The 22292-nt window shown below is 42.6% G+C and overlaps 1 protein-coding gene and 1 pseudogene across 5 annotated transcripts in view; both read right to left on the bottom strand.

Annotated features, from left to right (window-relative positions):
• The window catches only part of arhgap32b (Rho GTPase activating protein 32b), a 539127-nt gene that overhangs the window by 181170 nt on the left and 335665 nt on the right, over window positions 1-22292 (bottom strand). The gene's annotated exons all lie outside the window — the stretch shown is intronic.
• Window positions 17670-17982, bottom strand: LOC144668613 (protein PET117 homolog, mitochondrial pseudogene; annotated as a pseudogene).

Here is a 22292-nt window from a genome sequence, read left to right as displayed (position 1 = left end):
TGCATCTATGCCTCATGCTGCTGTCTTCAAAGGACTAAAGTGAAGAAAACTCACTTGGAAAGCCACTTGTTCAGGGTATCACGTTTCTTTGCCTGGCTCTTTTAAAATCTGAGTGTCTTACTGTTGCCTTAACGATAGGTAAGATTGATTAGGGGAATTAGAAATATCATAGTAGTAATTTGTAGGGAATTAGAAATATCATAGTAGTAATTTGTAGATCTATGTATGTATTTAAAGTCATTTCTTCTAATAATAAATATTTAATCTAGTTTTGTAAAAACTGATAAGACTTGGTGGTCTTATTACTACTGAATTCAGGGCACGCATCTCAAAATTTATACAAATTGCAAAACAAGTTGTGGCAGTTGTTTCAAGTTTCCCTAGGGGATTTGAACTCAGCATTTACCATCGGCTATGCCATTACATAGGCAGAGTCGGAGTAAGGGAGAAAGTAATGAAGTCTAAATCAGGGTTTTATTGCATGTATGTGAATGCACAGAGTGTAGTAAATAAGATTGGTGAGTTACAGGCGCAGATTGCTATGCGGAATTATAACGTGGCAATAATAGAGACCCGGCTCAAGAAAGGCCGGAATGGGTGGTAAATTTACCGGGTACAAGGTGTTCATGGAAGACAGGGCAGGGAGAAAGGTGGACAAGTGGGTGTATTGGTTAAGGAGAGCATTGCAGTGCTGGAGAAAGAAGATATCCCGGAGGGTTCAAGGACAGAATCCATTTGGCTACAGCTAACGAACAAAAAAGGGTGCAATTACATTGCTCGGTATAGTCTATAGACCGCCAATTAGTGGCAAGGATGTAGAGGAACAAATCTGCAGGGAAATTAAAGAGGGATGCAAACGCTATAGAGTAGTTATAATGGGGGACTTTACTTACCTGAATATAGACTGGGATAGTGATAGTGTAAAGGGCAGAGAGGGGAAAGAGTTCCTAGAGTGTGTTCAGAAGAATTTTCTATAGCAGTATGTGTCCAGTCCAACAAGAGGCACTGCTGGGCCTGGTTCTTGGAAATGAAGTGGGCCCAAAGTGTCAGTGGTGGAATACTTAGGAGACAGTGATCATTGTATCATAAGGTTTAGGATGACGGTAGAAAAGGACAATGTGCAATCCAGAATAAGAATAATTAACTGGGAGGGAACCGACTTCAATAGGGCAAGAACGGAGCTGGGCCAGATAGACTAGAGCCAAAGGTTGGTTGGAGAAACTAGCTGAACAATGGGCTACCTTCAAAGAAGAAATGGTTTGGGCACAGTCGAGGTATATTCCCTCAAAAGGGAAGGGTAGGGCAAACAAATTCAGGGCTTCCTGGATGAAAAAAGGAGATAGAAATTAAAATAAAGAAGAAAGAAATGTGCTTATGACAGGCGTCAAGTATAAAATACAACTGAAAACCAAGATGAATATAGAAGGTTCAGAGGAGAGGTGAACAAGCAAATAAGAGAGGTGAAGAGGGGTTATGAGAAAAGACTGGCAGCCAACATAAAGAGGAATCCCAAAGTCTTCTATAGGCACATAAATAGTAAAAGGGTGGTAAAAGGAGGAGTAGGGCCGATTAGGGACCAAAATGGGGATTTACACATGGAGGCAGGGGGCATGGCTGAGGTGTTAAATGAATGTGGTGCATCTGTCTTCACCAAGGAAGCAGATACCACCCAGGCTGTGGTGATAGAGGAAGAAACTCTATCACTAGAAAGGTTCAAAATTGATAAAGGTGGAGGTATTGGATAAACTGTCAGTACTTTAAGTTGACAAGGCACCGGGACCGGGTGAGATGCATCCAAGGATATTGAAGGAAATGAGAGTGGAAATTGCAGAGGTACTGGCCGTAATCTTTCAGTCTTCCGTAGACTCAGGGGAGGTGCCAAAGGACTGGAGAATTGCAAACATTGCGCCCTTGTTCAAGATTGTACGGTTAAGCCCAGCAATTATAGACCAGTCAGTTTAAGTTCAGTGGTGGAGAAGCTTCTGGAGAAAATTATTCAGAATAGAGTTAGTGGTCATATGGAAAAATGTGGGCTGATTAGGAAGAGCCAGGATAGATTTCTTAAGGGAAAACTGTGTTTACCTAACTTGGAGTTTTTTTGAAGAGGTGACAGACGGTTGATGAGGGTAATGCTGTTGACGTGGTCTAAATGGACTTCCAAAAGGCATTCGATACAATGCCGCACAACAGACTTGTGAGAAAAGTTATAGCTCATGGAATAAAAGGAACAGTAGCAACGCGGATACAAGATTGGCTGAGTAATAGGAAATTGCGAGTAATAGTTAATGGATATTTTTCAGGCTGGAGGAAGGTTTGTAGTGGAGATCCCCAGAGGTCAGTATTGGGACCCTTCTTTTCCTGATATATATTAATGATCTAGATCTTGGTGTGCAGGGAACAATTTCAAAGTCTGCGGATGATACAAAACTTGAAAGCATTGTACACTGTGAGGAGGACAGTGTGGAACTTCAAAAGGGCATAGGCAAGTTGGTGGAATGGGCAGATAGTGGCTGATGAATTCAATGATGAGAAGTATGTGGTGATTCATTTTTGTAGGAGGAACATGGACAGACAACATGAAATAAGGGGTAAACTCTAAAAGGGGTACAGGAGCAGAGGGACCTGGGCATATATATGCATAGGACATTAAAGGTGGCAGGACAGATGAAGAGAGCAGTTAATAAAGCATACAGTATCCTAGGCTTTATTATTAGAGGCATAGAGTGCAAGAGCAAAGAGGTTATGCTGAACTTGTGTAGGACACAACTGGAGTATTGTGTACAGTTCCGGGCACCACACTTTAGGAAGGATGTGAACGCATTGGAGACAGTGCAGAAGAGGTTTATAAAAATGTGTCTACAGATGAGGAACTTCATTTACGAAGATAGATTGGAGAAGTTGGGACTGTTCTTGGAGAGGTGAAGGCTAAGAGGAGATTTGAAAGTGATGGTCAAAATCATGTGGGAACGGGATACAGAAGATAGGGAGAAACTGTTCCTGCTTGGAAAAGGATCGAGAACGAAGGGGCACAAATTTGAAATGATTTTCAAAAGAAGCAAATGTGATGAGAAAATTTTTTTTCACACAGTGAGTAGTTCGGGTCTGGAATGCACTACTTGGAAGTGTGGTGGAGGCAGGTTCAATCAAGGCATCAAGAGGGCATTAGATGATTGTTTAAATAGAAACAATGTGCAGGGTTACAGAGAAAAGGCAGGAGAATGTCACTGAGTCATAATACTCATTCAGAGAGCTGGCGCAGACATGATGTGCTGAATGGCCTCCTTCTGCACCGTAACAATTCTGTGATTCTGTGCTAAATGTGAGGTTTGGTTCTACATTTCTGAAGAAAGAATAAGAGGTCATTGATGACTTAGAAGAGCAAGGCTAGGTAGGGTAGATGAACAAAGGAATCCCAGAGTACAAATACACTAGTCACAAAGTAGTGCAAAAGCAAAATACTGCAGATGCTGGAAATCAAAAATAAAATTAAAAAATGCTGGAAATACTCAGCAGGTCAGGCAGCATATGTGGAGAGAAACAGAGTTAACATTTCAGGTCAATGATATTCCATCATAACTGGAGAAAGACAGAAATGTAAGCCTTTAGAAGGGGAATTAAACTTCTGCAGTCCATTAGCTTAAACAAAATAAGGTGAGGACTTTGGACTGTAGTGGGAGTGTTTGGAGTGGAATAGGCCCCTTGCGTAATTAGTATTCTTTAAAGGCAGCAACTAACGAGCTTAATCTAAAAGAAAGTCATGGCAGCAGAGCTCACACCTGTGATATGCTCCTCCTGTGCTATGTGGGAAGTCATGGACACTTCCAGTGTCCCTGGTGACCATGTGTGCAGGAAGTGTGTCCAGCTGCAGCTACTGGCTAACTGCCTTTCGGAGCTGGAGCTGCAGGTGGATTCACTGTGGAGCATCTGCGATGCTGAGATTATCGTGGACAGCGCGTTCAGTAAGGTGATCACACTGCAGGTAAAGACTGAACAGGCAGAAAGGGGATGGGTGACCACCAGGCAGAGTAGAGGAAGGCAGGTAGTACAGGAGTCCTCTGTGGCCGCCCCCCTCTCTAACAGATATACCGTTTTGGATACTGTTGGGAAAGCAGCAGGAGCCAAGTCCATGGCCCCATGGGTGGCTCTGCTGCACAAGTGGGGAGGAAGAAGAATGGCAGGGCTATAGTGATAGGGGATTCAACAGTATGGGGAACAGACAGGTATTTCTGCAGCCGCAAAAGAGACTCCAGGATGGTATGTTGCCTCCCTGATGCAAGGGTCAAGGACGTCTCGGAGAGGCTGCAGGGCATTCTGAAGGGGGAGGGTGAACAGCCAGTGGTCGTGGTACATATTGATACCAATGACAGAGGTAAAAAAAGGGATGATGTCCTACAAGCTGAATATAGGGAGTAAGGTCGTAAATTAAAAAGTAGGTCCTCAAAGATAGTAATCGCAGGATTACTACCGGTGTCACATGCTAACGAGAATAGAAATAACAGGACATGTCAGATGAATACATGGCTGAAGAAATGGTGTAGGCAGGAGGGATTCAGATTCTTGGGACATTGGGACCAGTTCTGGGGAATGTGGGACCAGGGCAACCGGGACGGGTTGCATCTGGGCAGGACTGGGACCGATGTCCTCGGCGGGGGTGTTTGCTAATGCGGTTAGGGAGGGTTTAAACTAGAATGGCGGGGGGGGGGGATGGGAACCTGAGCAGGGAGACAGAGGAGGGAGAAGCTAGGATAGAAACAAAAGGCAGGAAAGTAAGGAGCAAAAATGGAAGGCAGAAAAAAACAAGGGCGAAAAGCAAATGGGGTCATACTGCAAAATAAAGCTAAGATAACTAATAAGCTTTAAAAGACAAGTCTAAAGGCATTGTATATTAATGCGCGGAGCATTCGCAATAAGGTAGGTGAATTAACAGTGCAAACAGATATAGTTATGATATAGTTGCAATTACGGAAACATGGCTGCAAGGATGGTAACTGAACATCCAGGGGTATTCAAAATTTAGGAAGGACAGAAAAATAGGTAAAGGAAGTGGGTAGTATTGTTAGTAAAGGAAGAAATGAATGCAATAGTGGGGAAGGATATTGGCTCAGAAAATCATGATGTGGAATCTGTTTGGGTTGAGATAAAAAATAGCAAGGGCAAGTAAAACGTTGGTGGGGGTTGTCTATAGGCCCTCAAACGGTAATGGAGATGCAAGGCAAGGCATTAAGCAGGAAATTAGAGACGCATGCAATAAAGGTACAACTGTAATCATGGGTGACTTTAATCTACATATAGATTGGACAAATCAAACTAACAATAATAATGTGAAGGAGAATTTCCTGGAGTGTGTACGTGACAGTTTTCTAGACCAATACATTAAGGAACCAACTAGAGACTGGGTATTGTGCCATGAGAAAGGATTAATTATCTTGTTGTGTGGGATCCCTTGGGGAAGAGCGACCATAAAATGATAGAATTGTTCATTAGGATGGAGAGTGAAAAAGTTGAATCCAAAACTAGGGTCCTCAATCTAAATAAAGGGAGCTACAAAAGTATGAGGGGCAAGTTGGCAATGATGGATTGGGGAACCTTACTAAAACGGTTGACAGTGGATAGGGAATGGCTAATATTTAAGGAACATTAGCATGAATTACAATTATTCATTCCTGCCTGGCGCAAAAATAAAACAAGAAAGGTGGCTCAACCATGGCTTACAAAAGAAATTAGGGATAGTATTACATCCAAAGAGAAGACATATAAAATTGCCAGAAAAAGCAGCAAGCCTGAGGATTGGGAGTTTAGAATTCAATAAAAGTGGGCAAAAAGATTGATCAAGAAGGGGAAAATGGAGTATAAGAGTAAAATTGCAAGGAACATAAAAACTGACTGTAAAAGCTTCTATAAATATGTGAAGAGAAAAAGATTAGCAAAGACAAATGTAGGTCCCTTACAGTCAGAAACGGGGGAAATTATAATAGGCAACAAAGAAATGGCAGAAGAATTGAACGCATAGGTATGACGGCAGATTTGGCCCCAGTGGACTGGGCAGGAAGACTACAAGGTAGGACAGTTGATGGCAGATATTTAAGGAGATATTCATTTCTTCCCATGTAAAATATATCCCAATGAGGAAGAAAGATGGTAAGAGGGGGAAAAGCATCCATGGCTAAGCAAGGAAGTTAAAGATAACTTAAAGGCAATATCTAAGGCATACCAAATTGCAAAAGTCAGTGGCAGGCTGGAAGATTGGGAAACTTTTTAAAGATCAACAAAGGGTTACTAAAAAAATAATAAAAAAAGCAAAGGTAAATTATGAAAGAAAACTAGCACAAAATGTAAAAACTGATAGCAAAAGATTCTACAAGTATATAAAAGGAAAGAGAGTAGCTAAAGTGAATGTTGGTCCCTTGGAGTACAAGACTGCGGAGTTAATAGTGGGGAACGCAGAAATGGCAGCGACGTTTAATCAATATTTTGCCTCAGTTTTCACAGTGGAGGACACTAGTACCACCCTAATAGTAACAGAGGATATAGAAAAAGAGGAACTTAGAACAATCACCTTTACAAGAGAAAAAGTACTGAGCAAAATATTGGGATTAAAGGGTGACAAGTCCCCAGGACCTGATGGCCTACATCCCAGGGACTTAAAGGAAGTGGCAACGGAGATAGTGGATGCATTGGCTATAATGTTCCAAAATTACCTGGATTCTGGAAAGGCTCCAGTGGACTGGAAAAATGCTAATATAACACCCTTATTCAAAAAGGGGCGGGGGGGAGGCAGAAGGTAGGGAGCTATAGACCAGTTAGTTTAACATCTGTTGTTGGGAAATTGTTGGAATCCATTATTAAGGAAGTAGTAATGGGACATTTGGAAAGTCAAAATGCAATCCATCAGAGTCAGCATGGTTTTATGAAGAGTAAATTGTGTTTGACTAATTTGCTAGAGTTCTTTGAAGATGTGACAAGCAATGTGGATAATAGGGATCCTGTAGATGTAGTATACCTGGACTTCCAGAAGGCCTTTGATAAGGTGCCGCACAAAAGATTAATACACAAGATAAGATCACACGGAGTTAAGGGTAATATATTAGCTTGGTAAGAGGATTAGCTAACCAACAGAAAGCAGAGAGTCAGGATAAATGGGTCTTTTTCTGGATGGCAAGCTGTAACTAGTGGGGTGCCACAGGGTTCAGTCCTTGGGCCCCAACTATTTACAATCTATATTAATGACTTGGATTCAGGGATAGAAGGTACTATAGCTAAATTTGCAGATGACACCAAAATAGATGGGAAAGTAAGTTGCAATGAAGAAATAAGAAATTTATAAATGGATATGGACAGGTTAGCTGAATGGGCCAAAATTTGGCAGATGGAGTTTAACGTGGATAAGTGTGAGGTTATCCATTTTGGCTGGGAGAATAAAAAGGCGACTTATTATTTAAATGGAGAGAAACTTCAGAATGCTTCAGTGCAGAGGGATCTGGGTGTCCTCGTGCATGAATTGCTGAAAGCTAGTATGCAGGTACAGAAGGTAATAAGGAAGGCAAATGGAATTTTGGCATTTACTGCTAAAGGAATACTGTATAAAAATAGGGAAATGTTGTTGCAACTGTACAAGACATTGGTGAGACCGCACCTGGAGTACTGTGCACAGTTTTGGTCCCCTTACTTGAGGAAAGATGTAGTTGCACTGGAGGCGGTTCAGAGGAGGTTCACTAGATTGATTCCAGAGATGTGGGGCTTGTTTTATGAGGAGAGGTTGAGCAGTTTAGGCCCATACTTGCGAGAGTTTAGAAGGATGAGAGGAGATCTAATTGAGGTATATAAGATGCTAAAGGGGATAGACAAAGTAGATGTGGAGCAGATGTTTCCCCTTGTGGGGCATTCTAGAATGAGAGGCCATAGTTTTAGGTTAAGCGGTAGTTGATTTAAATCAGAGATGAGGAGGAATTACTTTTCTCAAAGGGTCATGAATCTGTGGAATTCACTACCTCAGAGTGCAGTGGATGCCGGGACAACGAATAAATTTAAGGAGGAGATAGACAGATTTTTAATTCGTAATGGGTTGAAATGTTATGGGGAGAGGGAGGGAAATTGGAGTTGAGGCCAAAATGAGATCAGCCATGATGGGCAGGCTCAAGGGGCTGAATTGCCTACTCCTGCTCCTAGTTTTTATGTTCTTATATTTTGGTTCTGTCTTCACAAAAGAGGACACACATAATTTCCCAGAAATGTTAGGGAACCAAGGGTCTAGTTAGAGGGAGGAATTGAAGATAATCAGTATTAGTGAAAAAGAATGGTGCTAAAGAAATTAATGGGAATAAAGGCTGAAAAATCCCTGGGGCCTGATAATCTACATCCCAGAGTACTAAAGGAAGTGGCCCTGGAAATATTGGATGCATTGGTGGTCATCTTCCAAAGTTCTAAAGACTCTGGAGCAGTTCCTACAGATTGGAGAGTGGCAAATGTAACCCCGCTATTTAAAAAAGGAGGGAGAGAAAAAACAGAGAATTACAGACCAGTTAGCCTAACATCAGTAGTGGAGAAAATGTTAGAGTCTATTGTAAAAAAACGTTGTAAAAGACATGGTAACAGGGCACTTGGAAAGCATTAACGGGATTAGACAAAGTCAGCATGGGTTTATGAACGGGAAATCATGCTTAACTAATCTACTGGAGTTTTTTGGGGATGTAACTAGTAGAATAGATAAGAAAGAACCAGTGCACCTGGTGTATTTGGATTTCAAGAAGGCTTTTGATAAGGTCCCACATAAGAGGCTAATGGGCAAAATTAAAGCACATGAGATTGGAGGTAACATACTAGCATGGATTAAGAATTGGTTGACAAATTGGAAACAGAGAGTGGGAATAAATGGGTCCTTTTCCGGGTGGCAGGCGGTGACTAGCGGTGTACCGCAGGGATCAGTGCTTGGGCCCCAGCTATTCATGATATATATAAATGACTTGGATGAGGGAACCAAATGCAATATTTCAAAGTTTGCTGACAACACAAAACTGGGTGAGGTTGAGAGTTGCGAGGAGGATGCAGGGTGATTTAGACAAGTTGTGTGTGTGGGCAAACACATGACAGACAATATAACGTGTTTAAATGTGAAGTTATACATTTAGGTGTGAAAAACAGAAAGGCAGAGTATTATTTAAATCGTGATATTTTGGGAAATGTGGATGTACAAAGGGATCCTGGTGTCCTTGTACACCAGTCAATGAAAGTAAATAGGTAGGTGCAGCAAGCAATTCAGAAGGCAAATGGTATGTTGGTCTTCATTGCAAGAGGATTAGAGTTCAGAGGTAGGGATGTCTAATTGCAGTTATACAGGACCTTGATGAGACCACACCTGGAATATTGCATGCAATTTTAGTCTCCCTACCTAAGAAAGGATATACTTGCCATAGAGGGAGTGCAGCGAAGGTTCACTAGGCTGATACCTGGGGTGGCAAGACTAGAGTTTAAAAGAATGAGAAGGGATCTGATTGAAATATATAAAATTCTAACACTGCTAGACAGACTGGATGCAGGGAGGATGTTTCCCCTGGTTGGGGAGTCTAGAACCAGGGGTTCTACAGGGGCCCACAGTCTCAGGATATGGGGCAGGCCATTTAGGACTGAGTTGAGGAAAAATTTCTTCACTCAGAGGGTGGTCAACCTTTGGAATTGTCTACCACAGAAGGCTGTGGAGGCTGGGTCACTGAGTATATTCAAGAAATAAAGTGATAAATCTTTGGATATTAGAGGCATCAAGGGGTATGGAGAGAAAGTGGGAATGTGGTGTTGAGATAGAAGATCAGCCATGGTCATATTTAATGGCAGAGCAGACTCGATGGGCCGAATGGCTGAATGGCCGACCCCTGTTCCTAGTTTCTAAAGGGCAAAAGGGAAGGAAGGTCTGTAATAGGGTGGAGGGTAGGAGAGATTAACAAAAGATTTTATGATGCAAAAGCCAAAGACAATGGTAATGGGTACAGTAGAGAAAGAAAGATAAGGTGTGAATGGTTACATGGCCACCATCTGAATGCAATATGAAGGGATAAAGAAAGAAATAAGCCAGCAAAACAAAAATAAAAAAAAACCACATAGAGCAAGAGGGAGGTGTAGACTATGATCTAAATTATTGAACTCAATATGGGGCCCAGAATGTTGTAGACTTGTGCTGTAGACAGGTTAGCTAGGCCATAAAAAAGCAAACCAAGCACTAGGCTTTATTTCCAAAGTGATAGATTGAAAAGTAGGGAAGTTATGCTAAACCTACATTGAACCTTAATTAAACCAGAAGAATACTGCATGCAGTTCTGGTCACCAGGTTATATAAAAAAAACACTAAAACAGGCACTGGAGATGGTGCAGTGAAAATTTACAAGATAATTAACAGAAACGCATGGGTATATATATCAAGAAAAGATTGACAGATTGGGTTTCCTTTCTCTTGGTAAAAAGGCAGCTCAGGGGTGTCCTAATAAAGGTACTTAAAATTATGAAAGAATTTGATAGAGTGGATACAGAGAGAATGTTTCCTCCTGTGGGGAAGAGCAAAATTACAGGCCATCAATATAAGATAGTCACCAAGGAATCCAATGGGGAATTCAGAAGGAACTTCTTTGCACAAAGAGTGGTAAGAATGTGGAACTCGCTACAACAGGGAGTGGTTGAAGTGAATAATATAGGTACATTTAAGGGATAGCCAGACAAGCATACGAGGGAGAAGGAATAGTGGTTATGATGGTAGATTTAGACGAGAAAAGATGGGAGGAGACTCGAGTGGAGCATAAACACCAGCATAGATTTGTTAGGCCAGACAGCCTGTTTTGATGCTGTATATGCTATGCATGTAATCCTATGTCGTTGTCATCATCCCATGTGGGGTGTTCTTATGTTGTGTCCGTGTGTGCTCACTTGCTCTCTCCATCCAGGTCCCATGCCGCAGCCCAACCAGGGCCTACCCAAAGCAGAGGTGCAGCACACTCCATCAACAGGTTTCTTCCAGGAGGCTGCCCATTTAAGTAGCAAGCTAGTATTAAAAATTTGGCAAGAAATCCAAAATTGTTAAATCCCTTCAGCCTCATACTCCTAGTCCACCTTTCCAGAATGACTATTTGCTGGTATCCATCCTACCCTAAGGAAGATGATACATTTTAGCTGCCATTAAGTTGCTCTTTCATTAGAAGTTATGAAAGTTATTTGCTGTTAAGTGGCAAATTATTAATGTTCAGGCCTGTTTCATGCTTTTAATTTCATTAATTTGACAGCTAACCTTCTTGCTGATTTTACATATCCCCACAATTGATTAATAATTTATTGTTTTGGATGTTCACAAAGCTTTTAACATGGGTCTAGGCACGATGCATTTCATGGTTATGTAGTTGCCTCTAAAATCACTCCAGTATAGCTGTGTGCGCATTGTGGAAAATGAACATTGTCTGATTTCATCTGCGCAACAGTTGATGTCTCAAACTCAAACACTTTTCCCATTAACTTAGGATTCTCCCACTGTTCTTTCTCCATATCAGAGATTTTTTTTTGTTCATCCTCAGGATGTGGGTGTCGCTAACAAGACCAGCATTTATTGGCCTTCCTTAGATGCACTCGAGGTGGTGGTGACGGTGAATGGCTTTCCTGAACAACTGCTGTCCATCTAGTGTAGGTACTCCCAGTGTTGTTAATAAGAGAGCACAAGGTTTTTGACTTAGCAACTGTGAAGGAACAGCGATACATGTTGACGTCAGGATGATTTGTGATTTGGAAGGTAACTTTAGGGTGATGGTGTTCCCCTGCATCTTCTGTCCTTGATAGGACACAAGGTGATAGAGGACATGGGCTTGGGAGGTGCTGCCTTGGTGAGCTTCACAGCTTCTACAAACATATGAAAATGACTGACAGGAAAAGACCCAATGGTTCATCTATTCTACCTGCCTAGTGCATCACAATACAGACACTGGGAGACGAGAAACCAGGTCAAAATTCAAGGCAATTATTGGGGGAAAAATGTGATAAAAGAACATAAAAGAGGGCAGGTATTGAGGTCTTACGGTCAGATTTTCAAGAGTTAGAGAGGAAGTTAAAAAGTCGGACCTCGAAGGTAGTAATCTCTGGATTACTCCAAGTGCCATGTGCTAGTGAGAGTAGATATAGGGAGACTGGGAGGATCAATGTGTGGCTTGAGGCATGAAGCAGTTTGGGACATTGGCACCAGCTCTGAGGCAGGAGGCGCCTATTCAAAAGGGAAAGGTTGCACCCTAATAGGACTGAAGCCAATGTAATCTTGGCAGAGTTTACTAGAATGGCCGGGGAGGATTTAAATTAAATTAGCAGGGCAATGGGTACCAGCCTATAGCAATAATAAGCTGCATAAAGGAGTGACAGTTTTAGATAGTACTAGAGGAGGAAGTGGTACTATAATCAGACAGAAGCAGACTAAGAAGGACTATGAGGAATACAGAGACAGGTTTACAATGCATGTGTGTAAACACACAAACGTGTGGTAAATAAAGTTGGTGAGCTGCAACACAAATAGGCACGTGGAAATTAGAGAATGCCAATAATGGAAATGTGGCTTAAAATGGTGAGAGCTGGGTGTTTCATATTCAAGGATGCGAAGAGTTCCGAAAAGATTGGGAAGGCAAAAAGGAGGTGGGGTGGCAGTACCAGTTAAGGAAGACATTGGAGTGTTGGAAAGAGAGGGTGTTCTGGAGGCTGCAAAAACAGAATCCTTTTTGTTGGAGTTGAGAAACAAAAAAGGGGAAGATCACGCAACAAGCGGTATTTCACAGGCCTCCAGATAGTGAGAGAGAAATAAAGGACCAAACCTGCAGGAAATCACACAGGTGTGCAAGAAGTAAAGAGTGGTGGTTTTGGGTGACTTTAGTTACGCAAATATCATAGGATTATATTAATAGCATATATGGCACAGAAACAGGCCATTCAACCCAATCAGTCCATGCCGGTGGTTATGCTCCACTTGAGTCTCCTCCCATCTTTTCTCATCTGAATCTACCATCTTAACCATCTATTCCCTTTTTCCTGGAACGCTTGTTGAGCTTCCCTTTAAATGCATTTGTACTATTCCCTTTAACCACTCCGTGGTTGCGAGTTCCACATTCTCACCACCCTTTGGGTAAAGAAGTTTCTTCAGAATTCCCTATTGGATTTCTTGGCGACTATCTTATATTGATGGCCACAAGATGTGCTTTTCTCCTCAAGAGGAACCATTCTCTCTCTATCCACCATATCAAAACCTTTCATAATTTTAAAGAACTCGATTGGATCATCCCTCAGCATTCTTTTCTCAAGAGAAAATAAATCCAATCTGTTAATCCTTTCCCGCTATGCATACCCATGCAATTCTGGTGTATTCAATTTCTTTGTAAATCTTCTCTGCTCCCTCTCCAGTACCTACATATCTTTTTTTTTAGTTTATTCATGGGATGTTGGCAGTGCTGGCTAGGCCAGCATTTATTGCCCATCCCTAATTGCCCTTGTTCATTGTTGTGGGTCTGGATGTTGGACAGCAGATTTCCTTCCCTAAAGGACATTAGTGAACCAGATGGGTTTTTACAACAATCAACAATTGGTCATCATTAGACCTTTAATTCCAGATTTTTATTGGATTCAAATTCCACCATCTGCTGTGGCAGGATTCAAACCAGAGCATTACCCTGGGTCTCTGGATTACTAGTCCACTACGCCATTGCCTCCCTTGGCAACATAGCAACCAGATCTGCAAAGAGTACTCTAAGTGTGGTTTAATCAAGATTTGATAGGGGTTCAGCATAATTTCCATACTTTTCAATTTGATCCCTCTAGAAATAATGCCCAGTGCTTGGTTCTCTGACCTGGGGCAGAATCATCCCAGATTTGCACTAAGTGGGCAGGGAAAACGACATTTTACCCGCTGACTGCAATGGCGGCTTCTCACGCCGTATCGTCCCAATCCTGCAGACTGCCACCTATTGCCCTTCAGCTGATGAATCAGTACTTCTCCATGTTGAACACTACCATCTGCCACATCATAACTCTCGATTCAATCAGAAAGGAGGCATTGCTGGATCTGGTGCTGGCGAATGAGGTGGGCCAAGTGATCCAGGTGTCTGTAGACTTATGTAAAAGTAATCATTCTATTACAAAGTTTAAATTGGCAATGAAGAGCAAATAATAGTGTAAAGTAGAACTTCTAAATTGGAAGATGGTTAACTTCAATGGGATGAGAAGGGATCTCTCCAGGGTAAAATGAAACCAAAGATTAATAGGAAAAACAGTAACGGAACAATGGGCGATCTTTAAGGAGGTGTGGTTTCAGGTACAAGGTCAGTACATTCCAACACGGACAAAAGGTAAGTGAACCTTGGATGATGAGGGAGATGAAACATGACAGGTGAATTCTTCAGGGTAGAACCAGTGCAAATACAATGAGTTGAGAGGGGAAGTAAAGAGGAAAATATGAAAAGAGAGAATATGAGAATAAGATGGCAGGTGACATAAAAGGGAACTCAAAATTCTCCTATCGACATGTAAATAGCAAGCAAGCTGTAAGAGGTGGGGTGGGTCCTATTAGAGACAAAGAGGTTGTCATATGCTTAAAGGCGTAGGGCAAGGCTAGAATAATTAATGAATACTTTGTATTGGTGTTTACTGAGAAGAGGGTGCTGACAAAATATTGGTTGAAGCGGAGATGGTCGAGGTAATGGTTGAGGTGAAATGGATGGTCACTTAACCACAAAGTTACAGATTGTGGTGTAATACAATTTTTCTGCTACTGATGGCCCATAATGCCTCATAGATACTCATTTTTGAGTCCCTAGATCCGTTTTGAATCTATCCCATTTAGAACTATGGTAGTGCTACGCAACACGATAGAGGGTGTCCTTAATGTGAAGGCGCAATTTTGTTTCCACAAGTACTGTGCAGTGGTCACTCCTACCATTATTGTCAAGGATAGATGCATCTGCAACAAGTAGACTGGTGAGGACAAGATCAAGTCGGTTTTCCCCTTGTGTTCATTTTCTTAGCACCTGCCACAGGCCCAGTCCAGGAGTTATATCTTTTAAGACTCAGCCAGTTCAGTCAGTTGTGGTCCTACAAAGCTACTCTTGGCACTGGATATTGAAATGCTCCACCTAGAGTGCACTCTGTGCCTTACTACTCTAATACTTCTTCCAAGTAGTGTTCAACATGGAGAAGTACTGATTCATCAACTGAAGGGCAACAGGTGGCAATCTGCAGGAAATTTCCTTGCCAATCTTGACCAGATGCCATGAGACTTCATGAGGTCCAGAATCAATGTTGAGGACTCCCTGAGCCACACCCTCCCGATCTCTGTGCCGCCACTCTGTCCCACTGGTGGATGGTGATAGAGCAGCTTAGGACTTTGACTAAAATATATGATTCTGTGAATATGGTTAGGTCAAGCTGTTGCTTGGCTAGTCTCTCAGATAGTTCCCCTTACTTTGGCAAAATTCTCCAGAATTTTGAGGACACTTTGCAGGGTCAGCTGGGTTGGGTGTGCATTTGTGTTCAGTGTCTAGGTCTATGTTGGGTGGTTTGTCTGTGTTATATTATTAGACATTTCTGGAGCATCGAGGTATAAGTGAGTAGATTGCTAGGCCATTTGGCTCAGCAGCATAACTATTGACACAAACATCACATCAGAAGTCAATGGCACCACAGTCACGTCCAAGTGCCTGGGATCTGATCCAAGTATTAGCTGGTCAGGAACTAAACCTCAAACACCATTAGGAACTTTCACATGGCAACTCGATTTGGGCAGAATGATGCTGTACTGTTCTCTCACCCACTCTCACTCTCCACTGGAAACAAGTATAGCTAGTGACAACAAAATCTGTGTCCATGCCCACCACACCAAGGCAAGTTCAGCAGCTTCAATTTCTTATTGTAGTCAATGCCAAGACTAACCAGGCATATGTACCATATGGATGCAAGTTTGTGAGGCCTCCCTTTGTGCAATTCCTTCACATTCAGCCAAGAAAGCACCACCTCTAGAATTAGATGGATTTGCTGTTTGGCTGTTGGTATTGCAAAGGATGTGTTAACTAAATTTGTGTGAGAATTCTGTGTTTTGTTAACTGACTAAATGAGATAAACGCTGGTCCCTGAGGGAACTTAGTGTAAATATTAGGGAAACCATTTAATGGTATAGAATGATCAAGGAAGACTCCATTAACGAACTGCAGTATTAAGAGAAGTCTCTTGAACTCATGTTTTCACTGAACATGGATGCATCATTTCTCTTCCCTGCGGGCACCAGGCTGCTCAATTTATTTCATTGCGCACACAGACCGCAGCTTCTGATCCCTTTATATAAGGCTTTTAAAGTGGATCAGTTATGAGCAGTACAATTGCCAACATGTTGAAACTCAGCATCATAAAACTTTTTTTTTAAATGATGAAATGGGTTTAGTACAATATAAACCTCATGGCTGCACAATTCTTATGAGTACATCGATTGTGCTGCTGTCGAACGATGGTTAGAGGAGCGTTTGTGAAACACAGCCAGTCTCTGGTTGCGTGTCCAAGGCACTCACAGACTAAGGCTATTACACTGCCAGAAGCACAGATGGGAAATGCTCAGCCAACATTTATTATTAAGGAGTCAAACAATGACGTCTGTAATTAAACCCCTGACCATTGCATTCAGAAACTCCAATTTCCATTTGTGATTAGTGATTAACGGTCAGAATCAGATTACTTAGTTGCCTCCATAGCAAAGAAACACTCTTGAATAGGTTGTATGATGGGAATCTCATATCAGAATTTGGAAGTGCATGTACAATCTGTCAAACCATATTTATTTATATTCTATGTGCAGGCATATTCTTTCCTGTGAAATGTGCAGCTTGGAGGTTTTTTTTAAAATCACACAATCATCTATACTGAAAAATATTGTGTGAATGGCCTGGTTCCCATTCACATCCTCAATGTAAGCAGTGGTAAAATGCATGTGTTGCTGGCCAGAGAACTCTTTGTCATTTTCCAATGTCCTGAATCAATTCTTGAACAAATGCAAAAAAAAAAACGATATCCACACACTGTTTTTACGATGTATTTGATTCCTCCGCCAAAGTACTCCATCCTCCAGGCAAAGTGGGCAACTCCAGGATCTGTCAGATGGAACGAGTACTGGTGCTTTCAGCGACAGTATCTGTCACTGCACAGAAAAAGGCCCTTCGGTCCATCGAGTCTGCACCAGTCAAACAAGTACCTAACTATTCTAATCCCATTTTCCAGCACTAGGCCCATAGCCTATAGAGTTTTTTTTAGATTTAAAAAGTCTTGAATTTAAGGCATCTCTTCCAACCAGGACCCTTCCCCTTCATCACCCAGCTTACTGTTCAAGGAACCCCCCCCACTCCGATCATGGGACAAGTCCACTGAGGCCTGGTCTTCTGACTCAACTGTCAGTAGAGTTTCCCCTTCAACCTCTCCTTCCTCCAACCCTTCAGAAGCAGTCATTCATCCTCCATTTGGCGAGCAGTTAAGCTTTTTGTCTCCTCGTTTTCTTCCATACTCCCAAACCTCTGGCAATGTTTACGCTACAAAGGGTCAACAGCTAGAATGGCATAGCAGTTATCCAAAGAGCAGCTTTATTCATCTTAAGTTAAATAATTCTATCAAGCATTTTTCCACAATTACAGAGGGTGAAAATATCCGCCATGTTAAACATCCAAAGCCATCACCGCATGTTAAAAAAAAAAGAGGCTACTGTTTTGCAGATTGTTAAGAGCTCCCTGGGGCCAAGGTGCTTCTTTGCAATTGATCTGCTTCCAGTTTCTTTGTCAGGCTAATCTGTTCTTCCAGGATTCGAAGATTCTCTCTTTTGCGCTCCTGTCATTCAAGATCTCTGAAAACTCCTTCTCACAACCTCTCCCTGTCCAGCTGCTGCTTTAGATGGACCCCAGCCACAGTCCCCACTGTCAGCACAACGGAAATACCGAGGACCACTTTGGACGCCGTCGACATCCTGCGGCCTGGGGAACCTGGCCTGTCACCATAGAGCATAGGGGAAAGTAGAACTCCAAATTCAGCCTCCCACAAACATATAAAAATAAAACAATCTCCACTCAAGTAATATGCAAATTCCACTAATCCCACCTGAAGGCGTTTGCCCAGACAACACAGGTGCAGTCAAATTGCTAAGAAAATTGACTGCATTTTGTTCTCCTTACATTTGAATAATCTGGACAGATCACTATAGCTTTGAAAGGCGAACTGCAGCACTCTGACCTCGAGAAATCTTACTGCGTGATTAGTCAGCCACAAACAAACAGTGGGGCGAGGGTGATCCCTGTCAACTAAGGCAGCAACTTTATTAACTGCTGTGTAAAGCAGCACAATGGCTTGGTAATGATTTCTGGTTTACTCACACAGGAGGGTGACGATGTTATTAATGCATTAGCATCACATTCTGCCAGGTCTTTCCTCTCTTGAAACACAGCCTCTTTAAAAGAGCTCATACAGGTCAGAGACCCACAGCTCTAAACACAGCTTTTTCCCCATTACTCAGTTTAAAAACATGTCACGCTAGTTAAAAAAAAGTTTCAAATTCACGTTTCCCAGAGCCCAGCTTGGGCTCTCAACCCAATTAGCACAGCACCAGCACCGATGAAGTCATAGGGCCGCCACGTAATGGCCAGCTGCTGTGAAATGTAGCAATAACCGCCACTTATCAGATGGCTAAAGGGATTCTACAGGGCACCGGTTCTGAAAATAGGCACTAGTTGCTCTCAAGTGGGCAACCTTCAGGTGTGACTATAACAACCCATTCAATGGCAAAGGGTACTGAGCTGAGCCCATCCTGTTACCGTCCAACATCCTCCCCCAATGCCCCAAAAATTCTTGCCCCATTGTTTCCAGGAGGGATAATTGGATATTGCGGGCCACTTAAAGACCTGGTAGAGCGGCCTTCAGCTAGAAACCTGAAACAGATGCAGTAACATTGTGTTGGCATAAAGCCCTGTCCCAAAGCCAGGGCAGTTTTCCATGAAACTTATTCCCAAACAGATCCAGCAGGAGAAAGGTTGTTAGGAATGCAGCAGAAAAGGCAGCAAATAAAACAAGCAACAGATATTTGCAGAAGCTTACTCAATTTTAAATGTAAAAATATTTATGGGCAGTGGGGGCGGGGGGGAGGGGAGGAAAGGGAGACAGTGGGATGGAGGGAAAGGGAGATGGGGGTGGGCAGGGAGGCACGGGGCGGGGGGGGGGAGAATGACGGAACAGAGAGAGGGGTGAAAGAAGAGATAAGGAAAGGAGAGAGAGAGGCGCAGAGGAGCAGGAGAGAGGGAAAGGAGGAGGATAGAGGGAGAAAGTGAGTGAGAGAAAGGAAAAGGAGAGAAAGAGGAGAGGGGGAAAAGGAGAGAGAGGGAGAGAGAGGGGGGGAAAGAAGAGAGAGAAAGGAAAAGGAAAAAAACAGGGTGAAAGCGGGATCTTTCATACTGCGCCAAAGCGTTAGAACACAGGACAGTACAATTGAGTTGTGTTTGAATGGCGCATTTTGAATTTTATAACAATAGGGTTAATGTATAGTTCAGCTTGCGGGTGTGGGTTTAACAAGCCATTTAAGGGGATGGATTAAAAGCATAATCTAAGAAGTCGATCATATAAATTAAAATGCACTTGTTGAAATATAAGTTTTGCTACAGGGCTCTTGCACTGACATATAATATACCCTATATGCCAGCCAGACAATTCCAAAGGGAGGGAGGAGCAGCAGTAGGTTATTCAGTTCCTCAGGCCCGATCCCACCGCCATTCAATTAGCTAATGACTAATCTACATTATAACTCCATCTATCCACCATTGATCTGTAACTCTTAATATCCTTAAGCCAACAAGAATCTATTGTTTGCAATTTTGAAATTTTAAAATTTGAAATTTTGAGGCTGACCCTTAACTTTTCAGATTTCCACTATCTGTTGTTTGTAGAAGTGCTTCCTGATATCACACCTGAATGACCAGCTCCCATTCTCAGGCTGGACTCCCCCACCAGGGGAAATAGTTTCTCTCATTCTTGCGCAGCAAATCCTTTGATCATCTTAAACACCTCAACCTCTTAATCTTCTATTCAAGGGAATACGTCCTTGACTGTACAACCTATACTCATAATTTATTTCTTTTAGCGTCGATATCATTCTGATGAATCAGCGCTGCACTCGTTCCAAGGCTAATATATCTTTCTCGAGGTTGCAGGCCCAGGACTGAATGTAGTACTCCAGATGGGTCTGACCAAGGCTCTGTATGACTGTAGTGTAACTTGCATCCCTTTAAATTCCAGGCACCCTTGAGATAAAAGCCACAATACCATCAGCTTTTTAAATTCTTTTCTGTATCAGTTCACTAGCTTTTGATGATTTCTATTCATGGACCCTAAACTTGTTTATCCACAGTCCCTAGCTTCTCACCATATAGAAAACACTCTGATCTGTCTTTCTTGGGTCCAGAGAAGATGACCTTGCACTTCCCCACACTGGACTCCATTTGCCATAGTTTTCTCCATTGACAATCCTTCAATGGGTGGTATTTAATGGAGTTGGCGGAGTTCTCACCCACCAACTGGAAAGCCAGTGAGAATCCCTTGTGACCTCTTCTAGGGAAAGCTGCCACATTAAGTGCCACTCAGGCGCTTTCTCCCAAGGCAGGCAGGCTGAGCCAGGAATTTTCCCAACTACCACTACCTGCCTCGAGGATGAAAATCTGGGCCTATTTACTTAGTATTGGCAGAGGACAGTCTCACTTTCTAATCTGAGGCTCATGCATGGCACAAGAATTGAACAAAATAGAGAGAGAAAAATTTCATACCTCACAAAAAGAAGTATTTAGCAAAAAGCAAAAAGCATTGGCTTGGTTCAGGGTCTACACAGACTATTTTAATTGCAATATGTCCCCCAACTTCTTCACAAGATTATTTTCTAAGAATATAAAAGTATGAAACACAAGCAAACCTGAAAAATAATTCTCTGTACCTGAAATATTAAGAGTTTTAGATGCACTCTCCAGCTCTCCACAACAAGCAGACCAATAATACCAAACACAATCTCCAGCTGCCACTTGCAGCATGAGCCTGTACAGTGCCATCTTTTTTTTACCATGTCCTCCTGCCAAACAGGGTGCAAAGGGATCTTTACTGTTATCAAATTCACCAGCATTCCAGATAAATTTTTTACATTAAACTCAATTTTAAAAAATGGATGTTGTTGCAGCTGAGGGAATGGTATGTGATATTCTCCCTATTTGTTATTCCTCTTGAGAATTGAGCACTCCCCTCACATTCTGAATTACACACATTTCCTTCAACATTTCAACAGAATGCAGAATTTCCACTGCTGAGTACTGTATTGTAAAGGGAGGAAGGAATCACTTTCAGACAGGCTGGAGAGATGGAATGTGCACACAATTTTAGTAAAGCATAGAAATACTGCAGAGTACCTCCACCTTCAGGAGGCACAGACATGACTGACCTCTACCTCGCAGAGGCTGAGCGTCAACTCGCAGACACTTCCTCCTACCTCCCCCTGGACCATGACCCCGCCACTAAACATCAAGCCATCGTTTCCAGGGCTGTCACTCATCTCCTCTGGAGATCTTCCCTCCACAGCTTCCAACCTCATGGTCTCCCAACCTCGAACGGCCCGCTTCTACCTCCTACCCAAAATCCACAAACTGGACTGTCCCAGCGGACCGATCGTGTCAGCCTGTTCCTGCCCCACGGAACTCATTTCTCACTATCTTGACTCCATTCTCTCTCCTTTTGTCCAGTCTCTTCCCACCTACATCCACGATTCCTCTGACGCCCTACATCACATCAACAATTTCCAGTTCCCTGGCCCCAACCACCTCCTCTTCACCATGAACGTCCAATCCCTCTACACCTCCATCCCCCACCGGGATGGTCTGAAGGCTCTCTGCTTCTTCCTCAAACAGAGGCCGAACATTCCCCATCCACCACCACTCTCCGTCTGGCTGAACTTGTTCTCTCACTGAACAATTTCTCCTTAAACTGGCCTCACTTCCTCCAAATAAAAGGTGTGGCTATGGGTACCCGCATGGGCCCCAGTTATGCCTGTCTCTTTATGGGGTATGTGGAATATTCCTTTCTCCAGTCCTACTCAGGCCCCCTCCCACAACTCTTTCTCCGGTACATTGATGACTGCTTCGGTGCCGCTTCATGCTCTTGTCTGGACCTGGAAAAATGTATTAATTTTGCTTCCAATTTCCACCCTTCCATCATTTTCACATGGTCCATCACTGACACTTCCCTTCCCTTCCTTGACC

Source organism: Cetorhinus maximus, chromosome 2, assembly GCF_964194155.1.
Source record: "Cetorhinus maximus chromosome 2, sCetMax3.hap1.1, whole genome shotgun sequence".
Classification (NCBI taxonomy): domain Eukaryota; kingdom Metazoa; phylum Chordata; class Chondrichthyes; order Lamniformes; family Cetorhinidae; genus Cetorhinus; species Cetorhinus maximus.
The sequence above is the reverse complement of the archived record's forward strand: the minus strand, read 5'-3'. Positions and strand labels throughout refer to the sequence as shown.